Source organism: Miniopterus schreibersii (assembly GCF_964146895.1).
Source record: "Miniopterus schreibersii genome assembly, chromosome: 4".
NCBI lineage: Eukaryota > Metazoa > Chordata > Mammalia > Chiroptera > Miniopteridae > Miniopterus > Miniopterus schreibersii.
In genome coordinates, this window is record NC_138105.1 from 70,809,750 (window position 1) to 70,831,910 (window position 22,161).

At 46.7% G+C, this 22,161-nt stretch overlaps 1 long non-coding RNA gene across 1 annotated transcript; it reads right to left on the bottom strand.

Moving 5' to 3' along the window:
* Positions 1 to 4,343: 4,343 nt before the first annotated feature.
* Positions 4,344 to 18,711, bottom strand: LOC308556534. Its single transcript, XR_013998719.1, has 3 exons — positions 18,485 to 18,711; positions 12,110 to 12,299; positions 4,344 to 7,379 (listed from the first exon to the last, which is right to left on the bottom strand). It is a non-coding gene; the product is annotated as an uncharacterized lncRNA (long non-coding RNA).
* Positions 18,712 to 22,161: the final 3,450 nt, after the last annotated feature.

A 22,161-nucleotide genomic window follows, 5' to 3' on the forward strand; every position in this document is an offset into this window, starting at 1 on the left:
TCATGAGGTTGCCATCAGGATGTTGGTTAGGACTGCAGTCATCTGAAGGCTGGACTGGGGCTGGAAGAGCCTCTTCCAAGAGGGCTCTCTAATATGGCTGTTGGTGGGAGGCCTCAGTTCCTTTCTGTGTGGGACTCTTTAAAGGACTGCGTGAGTATCCTCACAACATGGAGTCTGGCTTTCTCTTGAGCAAGTGATCTGAGAGAGAGGCTGAAGCTCTGCCACATTCTATCACTTGTGTCACATGCTACTCATTAGAAGATGGTCACTCGGCCAGCCCACACTCAAGAGGGTGGTGGATGGGGCTCCATCTCTTGAAAGGAAAAGTATCAAAGAAGTTGGGACAATTTAAAATTTTATTTTATTAAAAACATTTATTGAGATATAATTGACATATAACATTGTATTAATTTTAGGTGTATAACATAATTATTTAATATACAGACTGTCCCCATCTACGATGGTTCAACTTACACTTTTTCTACTTTAGGATGGTGTGAAAGTGGTATGTATTCAGTAGAAACCAGCTAGGCTAAGCTGTGATGTTTGGTAGATTAAATGCATTTCCAACTAAAGATATTTTCAACTTATGATCAGCTTATCAGGATATAACCCCATCCTAAGTTAAGGATCATCTGTGTGTGTGTATTTATGTATATATATAATCGAACTGAGAACCATAGTAAGTCTAGTTAACATCCATCACCATACATAATTGTAATTCTTTTTCTTGTGATGAGAATTGTTAAGATCTACTCTCTTAGCAACTTTCAAGTATACAACACAGTATCATTAACTATAGTCACTGTGCTGTACATTCCACCCCCGGGACTTATTTGTCTTATAACTGGAAGCTTGTACCTTTTGACCCCCTTTGCTCATTTTAAAACCACCACACCCTACTGCGTTTTTCTTTTCTTTTCATATGGCCACCTGAAGTTATATATCACTCATTTCCTTATTTGTGAGTTCTGTCCTTTACTACTAGAATGTAAGGTCCCCAAGAGCAGAAAGTCTCTTCTTTGGTCCCCAGCACAGAGCGGCTACTTAATAACTAAGCTTTACTTTGGGTTCCTCAGAAGCAAAACCTGAGATAAGAATTCAAAACCAAGTTGTTTATCTAGGAGGTGACCCCAGGAAACACCAGTAGGGCACAGGGGCAGGTGGAAGACAGCTGATGATGGATGTATCATCAAGTACCACTGTGGGCACTTGCAGCTCAGTCATACTGGGGACTTCTGGGGATACGGTGTAGGACACTGTCGAGGAGTGAGGGAGGTTGCCCATGTGCTCACCAACTCCTGTCAAGTTGAGAGGTGCTCCCAAGGTATAGGGATTATTCCCTGGCACTTCCAGCCCACCACACTCGGGGCACAGAAGCCGTCAAAAGCTTTGAAGAAAGCCCTCTGGCCAGGAGCTGCTGCAGGCAGCATTAGTTGATGGCAGCAGGAGCCTGTTGAAACTGGTGAGGCCAGGATATGAATTGGGCATCAAGACCTTTTGCTACAAAGGAAAACAAGATGGCGGCACAGGTAACAGCTGCGCCTGCCGCCTCCCGCAACCACATCAAAATTACAGCTAAAATACAGAACCACCATCACTCAGAGCCTCCTGAGATCTGGCTGCACAGAAGCCCCACAACCAGGGAACTGAAGGAGCATCGAGAGCGGTAGGAGGGGCGGAGACGCGGGCGGATCGGGGCTGAATCGTGGAGACATGGCTGCGGGCCCACACCCAGTGCCATGGTTTAAACCCGGGAGGGAATCTCGGCAGTGGAGTTTTCCCGGAGGAGGGAGGGGTCCCAGCCCCACAGCAGGCCCCCAGCCCAGAGCTCCAGGGCCAGGAAGAGACGTCCCCACAACTCTGGGCTCCGAAAACCAGCGGGGACTGTGGCTGAGGGTCGCGGAGGCTGCGGGAGCCCCAGCAGCTCCTCTTAAGGGCCCGGCACAGACTCACTGGGACGCTCCCTCTGCGCCCAGCGCCGGGCAGCAGCTTGAAAGGACCCGGGACACTCGGGGAGGAACTAACCTGCCTGAGATCCGGGCGAGAGGTGGAGGGGCGGCTTCCTCCCAGGCAGAAGGGCTGGCGGAGGCCATGGCTCCTTTGGCGAGTCCTCCCCGCACACAGCCGGCAGGCAGGCGCCATGTTTGAATCACCAGCACCTGACTCACACCTTTGGCCCCGCCCCGTGATGCCCGGAGGCCCCGCCCCTCCCCACCTGCAGCTCATCCAGGCCATTTCCAGGGGCTTTTCTGTGCAACTGGCCTCTTGAGCCTCATGCTTAGGACTTTCCTCAAATCTCTCAAACAAGCAGCAGCGGGCCCCATACGGCTTGATAAGCTGCCCCAGGCCTGGCACTAGCGGCAGCTGCATTGGTTCGTAGCTTGGCCTCTCCTGGACACCTCCAAGCCCAGCACAAGTAGCAGCCAACTACGGTTTGCTGTGTAGCTCATGCTGGGGGGCCCTGGGCAAGGCACTGGCAGCGGCTGACTGTGCACCTCCCCAGAGGCTCAAGAGAGAGTGCACCTGGTGGCCAGACTCGACCACACTGAATTACAACCCTACCACATCCACCATGACACACTCAAGGGGTGCACTTGTGAACACCAAAGCTCCACTGAAGTAAATCCTGCTCCATAGGGGTGTCTCCAGCACAGCAGCTCTCTGGCTGTAGTTGCAGCTGGTCCTCACAGCTGCTTGGTCTGGGGGTCAGTTCCTCCCAGTGACACCAACAGCAACCAAGGCTCAACTACAACAGAACAGTGCACACAGCCCACACAGGGGAACACCTAGGAGGCCCAGCTCAGGTGACTGGGGAGGCTGAGCCCCTGGACCCTACGGGACACCTACTACACAAAGCCACTCTACAAATTCCAGGAGACATAGCAGCTCTACCTAATACATGGAAACAAACACCTGAAAGCAGCCAAAATACGAAGGCAAAGAAACATGTCACAAAGGAAAGAACAGAAGAAATCTCTAAAAAAGGAACTAAATGAAGGAGATCCAAGCAAGCTAACAGATACAGAGTTCAGAATAATGGTTATAAGGGTGCTCAAGGATATTAGTAAGAGTATGATGAAAATAATTGAGAAAATCGATGACATAATAAAGTACCAATTTGAAATGAAGGCTACACGAACTGAAATGAAGAATAATTTACAGAGAATCAATAGTAGAGTAGAGGACGCTGAGAATCAAATCAGCAATTTGGAACATGAAGAAACAAAAAACACCCAACCAGACGAGCAAAAAGAAAAAAGAATCCAGAAATATGAAGATAGCATAAGGAGCCTCTGGAACAACTTCAAGAGGCCCAACATTTGTATTATTGGGGTGCCAGAAAGAGAGGAAAGAGAGCAAGAAATTGAAAACCTATTTGAAAAAATAATTACAGAAAACTTCCCCTATCTGGGGAAAGAAATAGACTTACAAGTCCAGGAAGCACAGAGGGTCCCAAACAAGAGGAACCCAAAGAGGCCCACAGCAAGACATTAAAATGCCAAAGGTTAAAGAGAAAGAGAGAATCTTGAAAGTAGCAAGAGAAAAGCAATTAGTTACCTACAAGGGAGCACCCATACGACTGTCAGCTGATTTCTCAACAGAAACTTTGCAGGACAGAAGGGAGTGGGAAGAAATATTCAAAGTGATGAAAAACATGGAACTACAACCAAGATTACTCTACCCAGCAAAGCTATAATTTAGAACTGAAGGTCAGATAAAGAGCTTCACAGACAAGAAAAAGCTAAAGGAGTTCATCACCACCAAACCAGCACTACAGGAAATGTTGAAGGGTCTTCTTTAACAAGAAGCTAATGAACAAAAGAATCTGATGAACTAAATAGATCCAGAGACATTGACCTTGACGCATGTAACAGATGATCTTATTTCAGAAGGAAGAGGGAAGGGGAGTGGAGGGTGGGAAGAGATTAACCAAAGAAGTTATATGCATATATGCATAACCCATGGACACAAACAATGACGGAGTGAAGGCCTGGGGAGGGGGTGGGAGCGAGGTGGAGGAGGTCAATTGGGAGGGGGGAATGGGACACCTGTAATACTTTCAACAATAAAGATAAATTAAAAATAAATAAATAAATAGACCTTTTGCTACAAACTATTAGTTGAATAATTGAGTTAAAATTTTTCAGTAGTTGCCCATAACCTAAATCCACTTCTTAGCTGGCACATAAAATCACTGTGACCCAGCTTTATTTCTCAATGCTACATCAGGGGTGACAAACTCAAACATCTGCAGAGATCACTGGGCAGGAAAGATAAGGGGAAAGCCAGTCAAGGGTGAGAAAGATGTAGTTCCTGGATTTATTTCATTTTCCTTTTTTAAATTGAGGTGTGAGTATGACTAGGTCTTGCTCTATCACAGGGAAAGCAGCAAACACTGAACAAGATGGTAAAATGGTAAAAGACCTTGGGCACAGTGTTGGGGGACAATGGGGAGTGGTGGTGACTGTGGAGAACTGGAAAACACTTTTCTTTTTTCAAAAATACATCTTTATTAACTTCAGAGAGAGGAAAGGAGAGAGAGAGAGAGAGAGAGAGAGAAACATCAGTGATGAGAGAGTCATTGATTGGCTGCCTCCTGCACACCCCTGACTGGGGATGGAGCCCACAACCCGGGCATATGCCCTGACAGGGAATTGAACCCCAGTCGCCTGGGTCCTAGGTCGATGCTCAACTGCTGAGCCACGCCCGGCCGGGCTGGAAAACACTTTTCTAATATGCTCTGGTCAATTACTGCCTATGGGGATGCAGGCCCAGGGTTACTAGATTTTCTGGATTTTTTTTTTTTCTAGAAAAGCCTGAATTATTATACAAAATCCTTAACTATTTAAATCTCAGTGATCAATCCAAATATTTCTTAAAACAAAGCATACCTGTGGGCTAATTTTAACCAGTTCTCACACTCTGTGCTACCTTATAAGCACGTTACAGTTTAAAGAAACAGATATATATTACAAAATTTCCATTATTTTCTATTTACTGCCAGACAAGACCCACTTTATTTTTGTTTTATGCCCTAGAAAGTAGCAGTTGCACGATTAGGGTAAACTACATATTCCCTTTGGAGTCAGATAAATTTGAATACAAAATGAAGCAGTTGGTGTAAATCAAGACTCTTAAAATCAGATGACAGGATAAAAAGATTACAAAACTGAATAAAATGAGCTGAGCATAAATTAATAAGAAAGGAATAAAAGTAAAGAACTGGTCACACTGCCTGCTCTATTTAATAAGGGTAACTACTATGCAATAGTGCAAGTCCAGTGTGATTTTAAAGTGGAAAAGTAAATTCAAAATTGTATGTAAATTCTATAAACGTTTACCTTTTAGAAACCAATGGAAATTTATTTTTTAAATCATCACCTGACCCAGTTTGACCTATGGGCTGATAGTTTATGATTTTTTAAAATATATATATCTTTATTGATTTCAGAGAGAGGAAGGGAGTGGGAGAGAGAGATAGAAACATCAATGATGAGAGAGTCACTGATCTGCTGCCTCCTGCACGTCAAGCCAGGAATCCGGGCACATGCCCTGACCGGGAATCGAACCACGATCTCCTGGATCCTAGGTCGATGCTCAACCGCTGAGCTGTGCTGGCCCGGCTAGTTTATGATTTTTGGAGTAAACAGTCTGAAAGGTAGTTTTCAGTTTGTCATCCTGAGTCTGATATAATGTGATTTTTCATTCTCTCTTTTCTTTCTGTTGAGTACAATAGCAACCTACTGATTAATTTCAGAAGCAAGGAATTATGGCCAAATTAAGGATTCCTGAAATAGATTTTTTAAAAACAAAATTTTCTCTTGCTATTAATTCATATAGTTGCAGATCGTCTAATTTATATAAACAATGCATCACTGACCCTTTTCCAATTAACTTTTTAACACCTAATTCAAAACAAATAGTTGTTGAGTGTCTGAAATTCAAGAATTCTACTTTTTGAAGCTAGATTTACTGCTGACATAACCGAGAAAAATCACTTTTACATAAAAGAGGCACTTAAAACAAATAAGGCTCAATAGTGGAAATATACTGCTTTACTGACAAAGCTTCAGATCAAGAGATCACCTGGAATCCCATCGTCCAGAAAATGAATGCTAAGAGCACGCTAAAGGAAATGAATGTATCTTTAACAGATGTGGGCTTTGAACACTAAAAAGAGAGATGGTTTCTTATTTTATTTATTTCAATTTTTAAATTAAATTTATTAGGGTGACATTAGTTAACAAAATCATATAGGTTTCAAGTGGAAAAACAAAACAAAAAAGAAACTGATATATCTTTTAAATACCCCAAGCCTTTGCACATGCTTTTCCTGCTGCCTGGCCTGCTTTCCCACTCTTGTGGAAAACTCCTATCCATCCTGCCAAACTCTAACCAGAAATGACCCAAAACAGGACTCCCCTGGAACTCCTATTGGACATTTTCTTATTTTGTTGAAGAGATTTGTCTCCCCCCATCTGTGAGCACTGTGGGTACCCCCTCTGTGGGTCTTGTTCAGCTCTGTGTTCTCAAGGTTCAGAGATCGGCATGACAGAGCACAAATAGAGATGTTTCAAAGCATGTCCTTGCTTTATCTATACTCGGTAGTACAGTGAGTGGTGTGTAAACTAGCTCTTAATTAAAAATTAAAAAGGCCCTGATTTGTAGCATCTGCCAATTTCCATACTGTAAATACTCCCACCACGGCTGATTTCAAGATACCAATATTTTTTACAAGCTACCGATGTAACATCACTGAGTGGGGAAGAGCTGTGTCCAGTATGAGCCAGCTCCAGCACAGCCTACATCCCTACCTTCCCCCTAGCGATAACTTACCCTCTTGCTTCAATGACAAAACAGAAGCCCCTTCCTGTATTTCTCCTGGAATGGCCATAGGCATCTTTGTTTTATAAACTTCTAAAAATATTTTTTACTGGAACATAACATACCGCAAAGTGTGTGTATCATAAGCATATAGCTCCATGAATTTTTATGACATGACTACTCCCATGTTACCAGCATCAGATCAGGAACAGAACATTCCAAGCCCCCCAGAGACCCCCTTCCATTCTCTACCCCTTTGCCCAATTTCTATCATCACAGAAGAGTTTTGCCCATTCCAGAACTTCATATAAACAGAGTCAGACAATATATCTTCTGTATTCACTACCTTTCTCCAATATTAAGTTTGTGAGAGTCATCCACGTTGATGCAGGGAGGCAATGGGTTTCTCTTTTTCATTGCTGCATAGTGTTTCATTATCTGTACCGCAATCTGTCCATTCTCCTCTTATGGACAGTTGGGGAGTTTCCACTTTGGAGCTATTTGCCACAGAGCAGAACCATGGGGTGATGCAGGAGGTCAATATTCAGCTTCTGTAGATGAAATGCAACAGTTTTCCAAAGTGGTTTTATCATATACTCTCCCACTGCTAGCGTGTGAGATTTGAGTGGCAGGACCTCTTTTTAAAACGTAAATTAGAGCAAAACGCTTTAACGATTCCCTGCGGCTTTTAAGATGAAGTTCAAACTGACTAACATGGCCTTTGTCCTCCGCTGGCCTTTTCCACACTGGCTCTCTTCCACTGTCCCTTCCTCATGGCACTCAGGCCAGAGCCCATCTCAGGGACTTCCATACACTGTTCCCTCTGCCTGGAAGGCTATCCCTTCATTCTTCACCAGCTAACTGCCACATCCCTTAACTTAGGTCAAATGCAGTATCTCGAAATCACCTTTCTCAACCTCCCTCCCCATTTAAATTGGTTCTCCCCGGGGGCTTATTCTCCTAGCTCCCTGTTCCTTTCCTTCCATGTAATAATGACAAACTTGGGTGACGTAGGTATTTATTTCACCAATGTCTAGGTATCAGTCATGTTCTATTTCTTGACTGGGGTTGCAGGTATATTGCTTAGTCATTAAATTATACATTTAAAAATATACTGAGTCCTGCCAATGTGGCTCAGTTGGCTGATTGTTGTCCCGTGCACCAAAAGGTTGCTGGTTCGATTCCCGGTCAGGTCACAGGCCCAGGCTGTGGGTTCCATCCCCTGTTCGGGTGTGTAAAGAAGGCAACCAATTGATGTTTCTCTCTCTCTCCATATCCCTTCCTCTCTCTCTAAAAAAATCAATAAAGACATACTTTATATAAATATATATTGAAGCCCTGGCTGGGTAGCTTAGTTGTTTACAGCATCATCCTAATACACCGAGATTGCAGGTTCGATCCCTGGTCAGGTCACATACAAGAATCAACCAATGAAAGCATAAATGAGTGGAACAACTAACCGATGTGTTTTTCTCTCTCTTTCTCCCACTCTCCCCCCTTCCCTTCCTTTCTCTTTCTAAAACCAATCAATAAATAGAAATATAAATGTGTGTGTATATATACATGTATATATATAACATATATAGCTCTCAACCCCCTGTTAGGTACTGTTATAAGCATTTTTCAAATATTAATTCATTCAATAAATTCATTTCACTTTTCAAATATTAGAGAAATGAATTAATGGTGAAATGACTACGTTTCACTTTTCAAATGTAAGTTCATTTCATTAAATCCTCAAAATAGCCCTAGAGGTAGATGCTGTTATTACCCTACTGTACATGTGAGACTATGGGGTACAGAGACACTGTCCTCCTCCCAGGCCCCCAGTTAAAGAAACCCAGAGTCCTCCCCTTCATCCTTCACACTTGCCTGGCTGGTTGGCTGATGCCAGAGGACAGGGGTGGAGGACCCGGTAGGATATTTTAGGGTCCTATAGGAGAAGCAGACCAATCATTCTGTATCCCACTGGCCAGAACTCAGCCACATCACCCTGCCCAGTGATAACAGGCTGGGAAATGTAGTCTCCCTGTGTGCACAGGAAGAGGAAACAGGTTTAGGGAGAAGGCTCTGTGGTTGCCATAGTTCATAAGCGCCTACTAAGTGCCAGGTACTTTATTCATGATATCCTGTTCGCTGCTGGTACAGTTAAAAGTAATAAATAAATAAAGTAAACAAACACATCATAATAAGTTATTTTAAAATACATTTTTAAATAAACAAAACTTTTAAATTTTAAAATACTTTTAAATATATGTATATATCTTTATTGATTTCAGAGAGAGGAAGGGAGAGGGAGAGAGAGAGAAACATCAATGAAGAGAGAGTCATTGATCGGTTGCCTCCTGCACGTCCCCTGCTGGGGATCGAGCCCGCAACCCAGGCATGTGCCCTGACAGGGAATCGAACCTCGATCTCCTGGATCCTAGGTCGATGCTCAACTGCTGAGCCAGCTGGTCTAAAAAATACATTTTTAAGTAAATTATAATTAATACATAAAGTGATCACATGTGTGAGTGTGTGTGTGTGTGTGTGTGTGTGTGTGTGTGTGTGTGTGTGTGTGGAGAGAGGGCCTGGGGTATGGAGTTGGGATGACCCTGTCCTTCTGCATGGGGCCAGTGGTTCCAGACGGCAGAGCCCACTCCCAGATGAAGCAGATCCAGCCAGTAGAGTGAAATACTAACTGCCCCCCACATCTACTCTCTTCTTTTTCTTTTTAGGATTACAGCCTCCTGAGTTTCACCTGGGCGCATAGCTTTCCTATTAAAGACTACATTTCCCACTCTCCACTGAAGCTAAGTTTAACCATGAGACTAAGTTCTGGCCAATGGGATGTGTAAAATTTCTGAGAATGTCCTTCAAAGAAAGTTGCTGCCCTTTACCTCCTTTTACTTGATTCCCCTTGGAACCCCCGAGGGAATTCACAGTGATGGGGACGGCAAAGCTGTCTCACTAGCCCTGGACCATTAACCTCTGGACACTTACATAAGCAAGAAATAAACACTCCTCTTGTTATAGCCACTGAATCATTGGGCCTTTTTGTTACAGCATCATGGCTTGTGCTTGACTAATGCAGCATCAGCCCTCACCTCAGGCTAACCCCTTGGGTGCTGACTGAGCTCCTCCATTCCTGTCCCCACAGTAACTACCTCCCCTCTCTGATGCCCTAAACAACAGTGCACAAATCTTCCTAGATTGTGTTCTGAGTAAACATGATTATGTGAGAATCAAGAATCAGACAGAGTTTAAGTCCAGACTTCATTGGTTCGAGGTCCTAATGCTCTGAACTAATTGCACCTTAGGCCTCAATCACCAGCCTATACTAAGTCCCGGCTCATGGAAGTCTGATGTTTTTGCCTCCTGGCACCCCTTTCCTCTTTTACAGTTTTCCTTCGAGGAAACACCTCTACATCATTTTAGTCCATGTGGGACACCACGGCAGGGCTGACTTCCCCTCACCTCCAGAGAGGAGCGTGTGGCCCAAGAGGCAACATGGATCATTGTGATCCATGTTGTTGTTGTTGTTGTTGTTGGAATGTGGGATAAGGGCCATGGGGGGAGGAGGGCTTTTCCTCCTTTCACTGTCCAAACTTTAGGAATTTAAAAGTGGCTTGTTGTGTTTTTACTAGGTGAATCCATTGGGCCGTGCCTGCTGTGTGCTTGACAAGGAGGTGTGCGGAAGATGGAGGTGAGTCAGGGGGGCCCTGGGATGCCAGCCTGGGCTGCTTTGCCCTCACACCCATTTTCATCTTTATCCTGGCCTGGCTGAACCATCCCAGTGTGGCCAGAAGTGGCCTCTAAACATTCTACATTCAGGCCTCCAAAACTTCACACTCCTTCCTCTCTCCAGGCGCTCTCTCTGCCTTTGTCACCTGTTGGCTGGGCCGAGAGGGACTTACAGAGGGCTCTGAGACACTGGAAGGAGGTGACACCACAGTTCAGAGGGAGGCTGGGTTTGCAAGTGGAGCAGGGCCACCCGCTATAAGAGTGAGAAATAAGCCTGTAGTGTGTTAAGCCTTGAGGGTTTAGGGGTGCTTGTCACAGCCACTGGGGTAAACTTACTCTGGCTAATCCAATATTTGAACTTGCTTAATCCTCAAAACAACCCTAGGAGGAAAGTTCCATTATTATCTCCAATCTATAGATGAGAAACTAAGGCACAGAGAAGGTCAGCCACACACCCAAGGTCACACAGGAAGTGAGAAAGCTAGATTCTAACTGAGACCGGCTGCTTTCAGAACCCACTCTGACCTACCACAGTAACCTGCCAGAAAATGCAACTCAAGGGAAAGACACTTCCCCGTCCTGGCCCTGAGGTCCCTCGCCCTACAGGGTGTTTCCTGGTCCTGTGGGGTGGAGCCCCAGCCCCAGCCTTGCCCTCCCTGTGTTATCAGGGAGTACTCAGATGTGGCTTGCCCTGCTGCTCTTCTTCTAAGAGGAGCCCACCCTGAGATGATACGTGAGGGGCTTGGTGCAGTGCGAGTCCATAATAAACTCTCAACAAATGCCTGAGATTATCATTATCACTGATGGTGGTAGGGCACTGGCCACGGGGCAGCATGCTCAGTGGTTAAGCCAGACAGGCTGGGATGAAAGCCCGTATCTACCACTTACTAGCAGTGTGACCTTGGGTAAGTTACTTCACCTCCCTGTGCTGCAGTTTCCCCGTCCATAAAATGGGAATAACGATGCTATCTATTTCATAGGGTTATTGCAAGAATTAAGATATAAAATGTTCCACAGTGCTTGCCACTAATGGTAGGTTTTACAATTGTTCTAACACTGTTCCCATCCAATCTCACCTCCTAGAGCCCTAGGCATGGCACAGCTGGTTCTGACTGGGGCATCCCCAGGCTGCTCATTACCTGAGAGACTCCCCTGCCCTCCCCCTCCCTTGACTCCTGGCCACCACTACCCCGAGCCTGGGTTCCAGCACCATCTCCTTTCTTCTCCTTTGCCCCTGAGCCCCAGGGTGACCAGAACCCCAGCCTCGTGGGACAACTTTCTAGCACTTTCCCCTTTTTAAGAGATTGACTGCAATTTCTATAATAACATCACATTAGCTAGAAATTAATGTCCTCATTAAGACAGCAATTAGGCACATTAGTGCAGCAATAAAAGAGAAGCTTATGAAATAATTGCTGGTTCCAAAATGCCTTTAATTTAGTATTTTATATTGCACCGTGTTATTAATTTTTTCCCTCGGCAGAAGATAATAAGAGAAACGTTTGAATTGTGGGGAGGTTTAAAATAAATTTTTTAAGGAAAGCAATGTTGATACCTAGAGACAGACGATCTTTCTTCTTCCCAAAGCTGCCATTCATTCCCGATCCATCGGATGATGGTGGTGACGGCGGTGGGTGGAGGGCCGGGCTGTCCTGGGACTCAGCCCAGAATGGAGTCCAGAGGAGGCTGGAGTTGGGCAGTCTTTGATTCCAGAAGCACAAGGAGTGGAGCCATGTTTCTTTGCCCTGAACAACAAATACCTGTTCATTTCATATTTTTTCCAAAAATATGAATTCAAATTTATTTATTTGCCATCTCCTGAATTCAAATTTATTTACTTATTTACTTTTGTTAATCGTTACCTGAGGATATTTTTTCCATTGATTTTTACGGAGAGTGGAAGGGAGGAGGGAGGGGGCAGGGAGAGAGAGAGGGAGCGAGAGAGAGAAACATTGATGTAAGAGAGACACATCGGTTGGTTGCCTCCCACACACACCCCACCAGGGTTGGGGATAGAACCTGCAACCAAGGTAAGTGCTGTGAACAGGGAATCGAACCCATGACCATTCAGTGCACAGGCTGACGTTCTAACCACTGAGCCACAGCAGCCAGGGTCTGAATACAAATTTATTTAGCAAATGTTTCCTTGGGCCCTGGTGGCTCTTTCATGAGGTTCCCAGGCTGTTGGAGAATGCACACGTATAAATGTGAAAAGGCACTGATAGATTGGAAATAGTGCTATTTTGCAACTGGTAATAAAATCGTGGATGTGGGACATGATCATCCATGGATGGGGAAATCATTAGGGTATAGGCAGATGAGGGTTCTATTTGTAGAGGGTTCTTCTGCCCCCATCTGAAGTCCTGGGTCAACCTTAGCATCCCTAAGTGTAGCATAGGTGGACAGCAGGTGTCTCCTGGTGGGAGCATCAGATGGTACACAGCACAGCTAGGTGTCCTGACCCCACATCTAGAATCTTCTCTAGCTTTTAGAGCTATCTTAGAATGGGTTCCTCCAGAGGCTGACCCTGAGACAAGAATCTGAGGGCAAGTAGTTTATGCGGGAGGAGGCCCCAGGAAGCACCAGGAGACACCTGGGGAAATGAGACAGGGAAGGGAAAGAGACTATTTTAGGTAATGGTAAGTGCCATAACAATTAGAGGAAGAGGTTGGTGAGGGACTGGAGGGTGGTATCCCTGTGTGAGCTAGGGAGGGCCTCTCAGAGAAGCAGACACGTGAGCAGAGGCCTAAGGAGGTGAGGGAGGGGCCCATGTGAAGATCTGGGGAAGAGGGTTCCAGGCAGGGGGAAAGCAGGTGCAAAGGCCCAGAGGTGGGAACAGACTTGGAGAATCTGAGGATCAGCCAGGAGGCTGGTGAGGCAGAATGGAAGTGAGAGAGGGAGAGAGCAGAGGGGATGTACTCAGAGAAATATCAAGAAGGAAGGAACAAGGAGGAATTCATAAGGAAGTGAAGGAGATGGTAACCAAATCAGCATCAGTTACTGACTGCCCATTATGCTGTGTAACACCCCCTCAAATCCAATCAATAGTAATCATGGTTCTGCCATCTATGAGTCAGGGGCAGTTCCTGTGGCCTTGGTTCGGCTCATTCTTGAGTCTATGGTCAGCTGTGGGTCTAGGAGGCGGACACTGTTCACCCAGGTTGGACTCTCCATATGTTTGGGGCTCGGCTGGCTACAGGTTGATCTAGGATGGCCTCATTTGGGAGAACAGGGTTCTCCTCTGTGACCCTGGCTAGCCTGGGTTTTGGTCATGTGACAGAGGCAAGGTTCCCAGACAACGAGCAGAAACGTGGAGCATCTCTTGAGGCCCAGATTCATAACTGCCCTGGCACTTCTGCTGCACCCAAATGGTGAAAATGGGTCCAAAAATACAGTCCAGGTTCACAGGGTGTGGGGGAAATAGGCTCCACCTCAAGTGGAAAGAGCCACCCAGTCCTGACCCCTGCCCTGGCCCCTTTAGAAGTTCATCCTGTCTATGTTTGCTCTCTCTAAGGTATATAGCTTGTGTTGTTCAAAACCCCAAATTCCTGACAAGGCTTCCCTCCCTCCTCTGCTTTGGGGTGTGATCAGAACTGAAATTTTTATTGAAGTAACTGGCCCTCCTAACCGTGAATGGAGAGTTGGTGTCAGTTACAGCAGGGCAGAGGTTAATCCGTAGGGTGCACATGAGCAAAGGACACACGGGCACTCGAAGCATGGCTTGAGCTCACTCAGTGCCTCTTGCAGTGCCCAGCCTGCCCAACCATACCAGCCCACCCTGATCAGGGGATTGTAGAGGAAAAGGGAAGAGAAAAAGAAGAGGGAAAGGATTCCACTGGGAACCAGGCACCATTCAACCTTAGCTTTAGGGGCTGATGAAGGACCCAGGAGGGAGCCGTGGCCCAGCAAGGAAACCCAGACAGGCAGCCTGGCTCGTGAACCATGCTGGACCAGGCCCTGAGACGGAGGGGTGGGATCAGGAGAGGAGAAAGGTCCCAGCTGAACAGATCCAGTTGTCTTCCCCAGCCCCTCACCCCCCCACCCCCATCCAGTATCTCAAGAAAATAAAGTACAGCTGGGTTCTTGGTTGCCATGGCAACTGCCACAAAAATTTGAGGGGGGGGAAACACCCTGGGGACATGAAGAAGCAATTTGCTCTTAGCTCTGGGAGGCAGGGGGTGAGGGGAGAATGGGAGACCAGAAGCTCCCGCAGAGGGAAAAGCAAGATTGCTGGGCCAGGGTGGGTCATGTCCCACCCTGGAGCCTTCCATGGCCTCAGCCATCCATCCAAAGGGAGAGAGTGGAGGCAACTCTGGCTTTGGATTGGGGGATGTTCCAAATCTAAGCCCCCACCTCCAAGGCCCACCAGGGCAGCAGCCCGCTCTCCACCCAAAGCCTCCTCCACCCAGTGTCTGGAGGAGGGGTTTCATCCTTTCTTTTTTCTTTTCTTTTCTTTTCTTTTCTTTTCTTTTCTTTTTTCTTTTCTTTTCTTTCTTTCTTTCTTTCTTTCTTTCTTTCTTTCTTTCTTTCTTTCTTTCTTTCTTTCCCTTTCCCTCCCCCCCCTCTCTTTTTCTTTGTTGTTAATTTCAAATTCCATCTAGGGGACAGCACAGGCCTGACACCCATTAGATTCCCCAAGCCCAGGAAGGGGTCCAACCTCACTGCCCAGCCCCTTCCCCACCTTCTCCTTCAGGCTGTATGGAAAGGTCCAGACATCTGGGGCGTGGGGAGAAGGGCAAATTTAAACACCCAAAGGGACCCTGCAGCCTCCCTCTCCCTCCATCTAGTTTGCCTAAACCTCCAAGAAAGCAGAGAAAGCAGTGTGGTGGCTGCTGCATGTGTGTTTTTTTAATCTGTTAATAAAACGCAAGTGAATCAAATCTGCTCTGAGGGAAAGGGGGAGGGGGCAGCGAAGCAGAGGCCATGGTGTTTGCAGAAGTTGGAAATTTAATAAGAAGGAAAAATAAAAATAGCCAGTGTGCTGGAGAGACAGAGAGAGGGTTGAGAGGAGCAGGCGGGTGTGGGACTCCAGGCTGGGTAAAGACTGGTGCAGAGGGGAGCCGGGGTGAGGGGCTGGGGAAGGTGAAGGCCTCCAGAATCTGGAGGGGCAAAGGAGGCAGAGCTGAGGCAACAGGAAGGGGGGCTTGGGGCACCACCTGCGTGGCCCAATTCCCTGGCCAATTTTCCGCAGGGGTGAGCAGGGCACAGAGATTAGGGATTGGCAGACTGAAAGCCCGGGTGGGGAGGTGCGACCCCTGGTTACTTCGTTTTCACAGTGCCCCCACCTCCTGACCTCCTCAGGAGCCCCCCACCAGGGCAGGGTTGCCATGAACAGGTTGCTCACTGTGCAGGAGTGCTGGCCAGAAGCCGAGGCAAGAGCTGATGTCATCTGCTCTCCTCACCACCCCAGCATCTCTGCCCAGAGGAAGGGGTGCCTTTTAAAGAGCCACACAAGCCCGGCTGGGCGTGGCTCAGTGGTTCAGCATCGACCTAGGATCCAGGAGATCACGGTTTGATTCGATTCCCGGTCAGGGCATGATCCCCATTTAGGAGCGTGCAGGAAGCAGCCAATAAATGACTCTCTCATCATTGATGTTTCAACTCTCTCTCCCCCTCTCCCTTCCTCTCTCTGAAATCAATAAAGATATATTTAAAAAAAAAAAAAAACACACACAAAAAAGGTGGACCTAACCCAAGTGTCTGCCAACAGATAAATAAATGTGGTCCATCTGTACAATGGAATATCATTCAGGCATAAAAAGTAACAATAGACTGACACACGCTATGATGCAGATGAAACTAGAAAACGTGCTGAGTGAAAGAAGCCAGAAACAAAAGGACAAAAATTTTATGATTCCCTTTATATGGAGTGTTCAGGATTAGTACATCTATAGAGAAAGGAGATTGATGGCTGCCAGGAGCTAGGAGGAAGGTGAAAATTCAGGAGTGAATTAATGGGTACAGGTTTCCTTTTGGAGTGATAGAAAATTCTAGAACTTTAAATAGAAGTAGTGGTTGTACAACATTGTGAAGGTGCTAAATGTCACTGGATCGTATTATTTTAAATGGTTGATTTTACATTAGGTGAATTTCACTTCAGTAAGAAAAAGAAAGTTCACACAAAGATGATGGAGGAGCAGCTAGGCCCCTCACATGACCAATAGCACCCCCTGCACCCACAGAAAACCCAAAAGTGTTGACAGGCTCAGGCCAGGGTCACCTTGGGGGCCCTCTGGGACTGGCTGAATGGAATTCATTCACTCAACAAATATTTACTGAGTGTTCATTTCATGCCAGGTACTGTGCTGGGCAGTAAATAAACCCCTACCCTTGGGGCTGACACTCCTGTGGGGGGACAGACAGGCCCAACAAACAGCCTACAGTACAGGAGGTGGTGGTGTAGGCCACAGAGAGAAGTAAAACCAGGATGGGTGGGTGTAGGAAGGGGTACTGCATGTAATTTTAACAGGTGACCTCACCAAGGAGGTGACATTTGAGCAAAGCACTGAAGCAGGCAAAGAAGAGCCACATGGGTATCTGGGGGAAGAGCATTCCAGGCAGAGGGAACAGCCAGTGCAAAGTGCTAAGCCTTATTATATGAAAGTAATATAGAACAGGGGCATGAGAACTATATAAATTAACTGAAGTCTAACAAAGTGAAGTCAGGAGCCTGCTATGTGCTATCTGGCATGGAACTTGGCTGACTGGAGATGCAAACAGACCACAAGGAGCCTCCAGACAAAGAAAATTCCTGCAAAGACTGATTAATAGCTATTCACCCATACCTTATCGTTTACCAGTACCGTAATGGGAAAACAGACCACAAAATATACCTTGTAAATGTTACAGTTAATCCCAGTGTTTTTCCACTATTTCCCCATACCAGCAAAGCTCCATAGAAACTACAAGCAGATATAAGCTTAACCTCTGGAGTAGGTTGGGGTCACTCTTCCTCCTCTTGTGAGAAGAGTCCACCACTCCGTGGAGTGGCTTTCCTTGCTTATCCTCTGCTCAATAAACTTGCTTCCACTTTAAACTCTATGCTGGCTCATATATGAATTCTTTCCTATGGGAAGCCAAGAACCCTCTTGGCTTGGGATTCAAGTCCCCACTAGGAACTCACCCCTCTGGCATCAAAAGGAGACTGCTAAGATGATCCCCAATTTTTGCTAGGAAAGGACAATAGTCATAGCAGCAAATTATAGACAGGACTACGTGCCAGATATAGCCATCATATTCACTCATGTAATCCTCCCAAAGAACCACAATGACATCGAAAATGTTATTATCTCCATTTTACAAAGAGGGAAACTGAGGCACAGATTTAAACCCAGCACACCTGTCTGCGGATCCAAGTGAGTGAAGCCTGTGAAATTCTTCCAAAACCCCATCTTGCCAAGGTCCCCAGGCCTCCAGGCCTGCACTGGAGCTGCCTCTGGTCCAGGGCACATGGAGGGGTGGAGCCCAGCCAAGGGTGGCCGCCCCCCCCCCCAGGGAGTCAGCATTGGCAGGTGATTGATGGTTTAATATCTTGCCTGCGACCCCTCCTCCCCCACAGCCCAGCAGGGAGCCCCCACGGAGAGGCAGAGGTGGGATATAATTCAGTTACCAAAAAGAGAAGAAAAATTCCAGAGAAGCGCAGACCAGGGGGTGAGGTAGAAGCCCTCAGCCCCTCTCCAGCACCATCTGACATCCTGTCTTGAAAACGGAGCTGTGACGAGTGAAAGGCCACAAGGCAGGGTCAGAGGGCAGCATGTGGCCTCCGCAGGTTGGATGGAGGCTAGAAGGACACGGAGGGATGTGGGGGCTGGGGGATCTTTGTGCCCAGGTAAGAAATCTCGGGTCCTCTCTCTCCCTCCCCCTCCCCCCTCTTCCCCTTCCCCGCCCCCTTCCCCCTCTTCCCTCTCCTCCTCCCCCATCTCCTCCTCACCTCCAAACCTTGGACTTCATTTCTCCCGACCTTTGTGGGCCCCACCTGGTCCAGCGCAGCTGTCTCTCTGCCCTGGTCTCCAGCTCTGCCCGCGCCCTGAAGTGTATTCCCCCCGCAGCCCCCAGATGGCGGCGGTGAGCACCAGAGCCGGGTCTCCCCAGCCTCTGCTCAGAACCCCCGTGGCTTCCACGTTCGATAAGTTTCCTGTTGGTGCCTTCACTAATTCCCATAAATTTAGCAATTTAAACAACACACATGCGTCGTCTCGGGTTCTGGTTCGAGTCTCACTGGGCTGAGATCCATGTGCCAGCAGAATGCGAGGCTCTAGGGAAGGACAGTCACCTGCTCATTCAGGTGCTGGTGGAATTCAGGTCCTGCCCTCATCTCTTACCACTGTCCCCCTCCCTCATCTCACTCCGGCCTCCTCAATGTTTCTGACACAGCTAGCGAGTTTCAGCTCCGGGGCCTTTGCATATGCTTTCTCTCTGCCAGGAAAAAATCTGCCTCAGGCATTTGCATGACTTGCTCTCCCTCTTCACCCAGGTTTCTGCTTGGGGGATGGATTGTCTCCCAATATCCCCTTTGTTGCAAGTAAATTACTGTTTTTATTGTGATAAAATACACATAACCTAAAACTTACCATGGTAGCAGTTTTACAGTGCGCAACCCAGTAGCACTAGGTACTTTCACGATATTGTGCAACTATCACTGCTCTCTAGTTCCAGAACTTTTTCATCACTGTCCGTTGCACCCCACACCGATTCAGCAGTCACTCCCCGCTCTCCACTCGTTTCCTTGTCTTTTGTATTAGGACACCTCCATTTTTAAGCTGGGAACACGGCCGTCCACGAAAAAGACTACATTTCCCAGCCTTCCTTGAGGGCTATGCCATGTGACTACATTATGGCCAATAACATGTGAGCGGCAGCGAAGGGGCGGAGCAGAGCCTCCCCGACCTTTCTCCTCCCACTGGCTAGAGGGCAGACCCGGTGGGAAGTCATGCAGGTCCCCTGAAACGTCGACTGGAGGCGGAAAGAGCCTGTGCCCCCGCCACAACGTAGCCAACCACCCCAGCCCTGGACCATTTACACCCAAACTATGAAGTGAGTGCTAAATAAAGTTATCTCTTGTTTGAACCCCTGTAATGTTGGGTTTCTGTTGCAGCAGCCAAAGTGATATCGGAACTAATACAGCATTTGGTTATAGAATCTAAATTACGTGGCATTACCTTAGTGGGCGGGCAGCTGGTGAGGACTCCTGTATGACAGGCTGGGACCCTGGGAGCCCCTGTTATGCAGGGACAAACCATTTACGAAGCCTGTTGCTATGGACTGAATGTGTATGCCCCCCCAAATTCACACGTTGAAACCTAATCCTCAAAGTGATGGTAGGAGGTGGCACCTTCCGGGGCCATTAGGTCATGGGGGTGAAGCCTTCATGAATGGGATTAGTGCCCTTATAAAAGAGACCACAGAGAGCTCCCTTGTGCCTTCCAACTTGACGCCACAATGAGAAGATGGCTGTCTGTGAACCAAGAAGTGGGTTCTCACCAGACACTCAATCTGCCAGCATCTTGATCTTGGACTTTGAGCCTCCAGAACTGTGAGAAATGCATGTCTGTAGTTTATAAGCCACCCAGTCTGTGGTATTCTGTTATAGCAGCCTGAACAGACTAAGCTTCCATCTGTGATATCCTTGAAGGCAGCCTGTCTCTCTAGGGTGGTTGGCTTTGTGCAATGCAGGCCTTGCTCTGGCTATGGCTGTTACGTGAGTCAGAAGTGACCTTCTGTGTCTTTTAAGCCACTATAATGTATCCCTTGCTAGCCACATCCATTCAGTTCCTGAATTCAGATTATGAGTTCCAGTGACAAGTTCAAATAGCTGTGGAGGCTGCATTTTCCAAATAGCAAATGTTTAGACAGTGAGGGATATCTGCATTTGGGGGCCTTGTTGTCACAGCAGCCTAACATTTGCCTTAACTAATACCCACAAAAGAAAAACTTCTTTCATCAATTGTTGTGGGGATTTAATGAAGGACATAGAAAACATATAGCTGTGCCTGGCACATAGTAGGTGCTCAATAGATGTTCATTACCTCTGGTTTGGGGAAGGGATGCCCCTTCCCAAACTGCTCGGGAAGCTTCTTTCATACCCCTTTTGTTTCCAGACAAGAAGCAGCTCCTGTGGGGCTGACCCTCTCCCCACAGCTGGCTCTCTCTCTCTGTTCCCTCCCCATGCCCCTTTCCTGCCTAGTTCATTCCCTACAACTTGTCCAAGTCCCTCCCTTCCTTAAACACCCTTCCACTAACAGCACAAACACACTGCCAGCAGCAGGGCTGGGGCCAAGTTTCTCACAAAACTTTTTATGACCGTTTTCTGACTACTAAGTAGTTAAAAATATCCACTCCGCCCAGGCAATTTTGCTAAGCTGGTGTCAGGGGGAGAAAGGGAGACACGGGAGAGCTCACAAATGAAGCAAATTGCTGAAAATCGGATTTTTACTGTCTTATCTAGGAGCCACACGAGAGGAGATTGCAGTGCTGCTGGAACTTTCTCACATCCCGAGTCTGGGGCAAGAAAGTGGGGGAGGAATGTTGAGAGAAGACAGGAAGAGAGAACAGAAGGGAAGACAGGCTCAAGAGGGAGGGAGCAGGGAGAAAAAAATGAACAGGAAGAAAGGATAGCAGCCATGTGAGAGATTAGGGGCATGGATTTGAATGCCATGATCTTAGCCAGGGGCACCCACAGGGGCTCTACCTCTTTCAAAGCCCCTTTACCCACGGTGTTCAATTTTAATTGTCCAGAAAGCTCATGAAAGAGGTAGGAACCACTCACCCATTTTACTGTTGAGAAAATTGAGTCTTAGAGGAAGGCATCCTTTGCTCAAGATCATAAAGCTAACCTGTTAGTCATGGAGACGACCAAATGACAGTCTAGAACAGGAGTGGGATAACTTTTTCTGTTCAGGATGAGAAAGTAAATATTTTTGGCTTTGCAGGCCACATGTTCTCTGTTGCAATGACTCAAGTCTGACATTTAATGGTGAAAGCAGCCATAGACAATATGTAAAGGAATGGGTGTGCGCCAATAAAACTTTATTTACAAAACCAAATGGCCCTAGAGGGCCTTAGTTTGCCAACCTCTGGTCTAGAGCTATATTGCCCAATATGGTAGCCACTAGCCACATTTGGCTATTTACATTTAAATTCATTGGAATTAAACAAAATTAAACATCCTGCCATGTTTCAAGAGCTTAATGGCTGCATGGTGGCCATACTTTGTGGCTACACTGTTGTGGACAGCCCAGAAAGTGACTATTTCCATCATCACAGAAAGTTCTATTCTAGTGCTGCAGTTCCCTTGTGTCATGAAGTCATTCCTTCCCAGGCATCTCTTAGATTGTGTTCCTGCCTACAAAGTGACAAAAGTTAGGAGACAAAGTTGAGCCTTGGTGATGAAAGGTATGTTTAAAAGTAAGAATAGAGTATGATTCAGTGATCAAAGGAAATGAACTATCAAGCTACAAGAAAACACGGAGGAACCTTAAATGCATATTGCTGAGTGAAAGAAGCCAATCTGAAAAAGCTACAGACTGTATGATTCCAACTCTATGACATTCTGGAAAAGGCAAAAACTACAGAGACACCATTGCCAGGGGTTCTCAGGAGGTATGAATA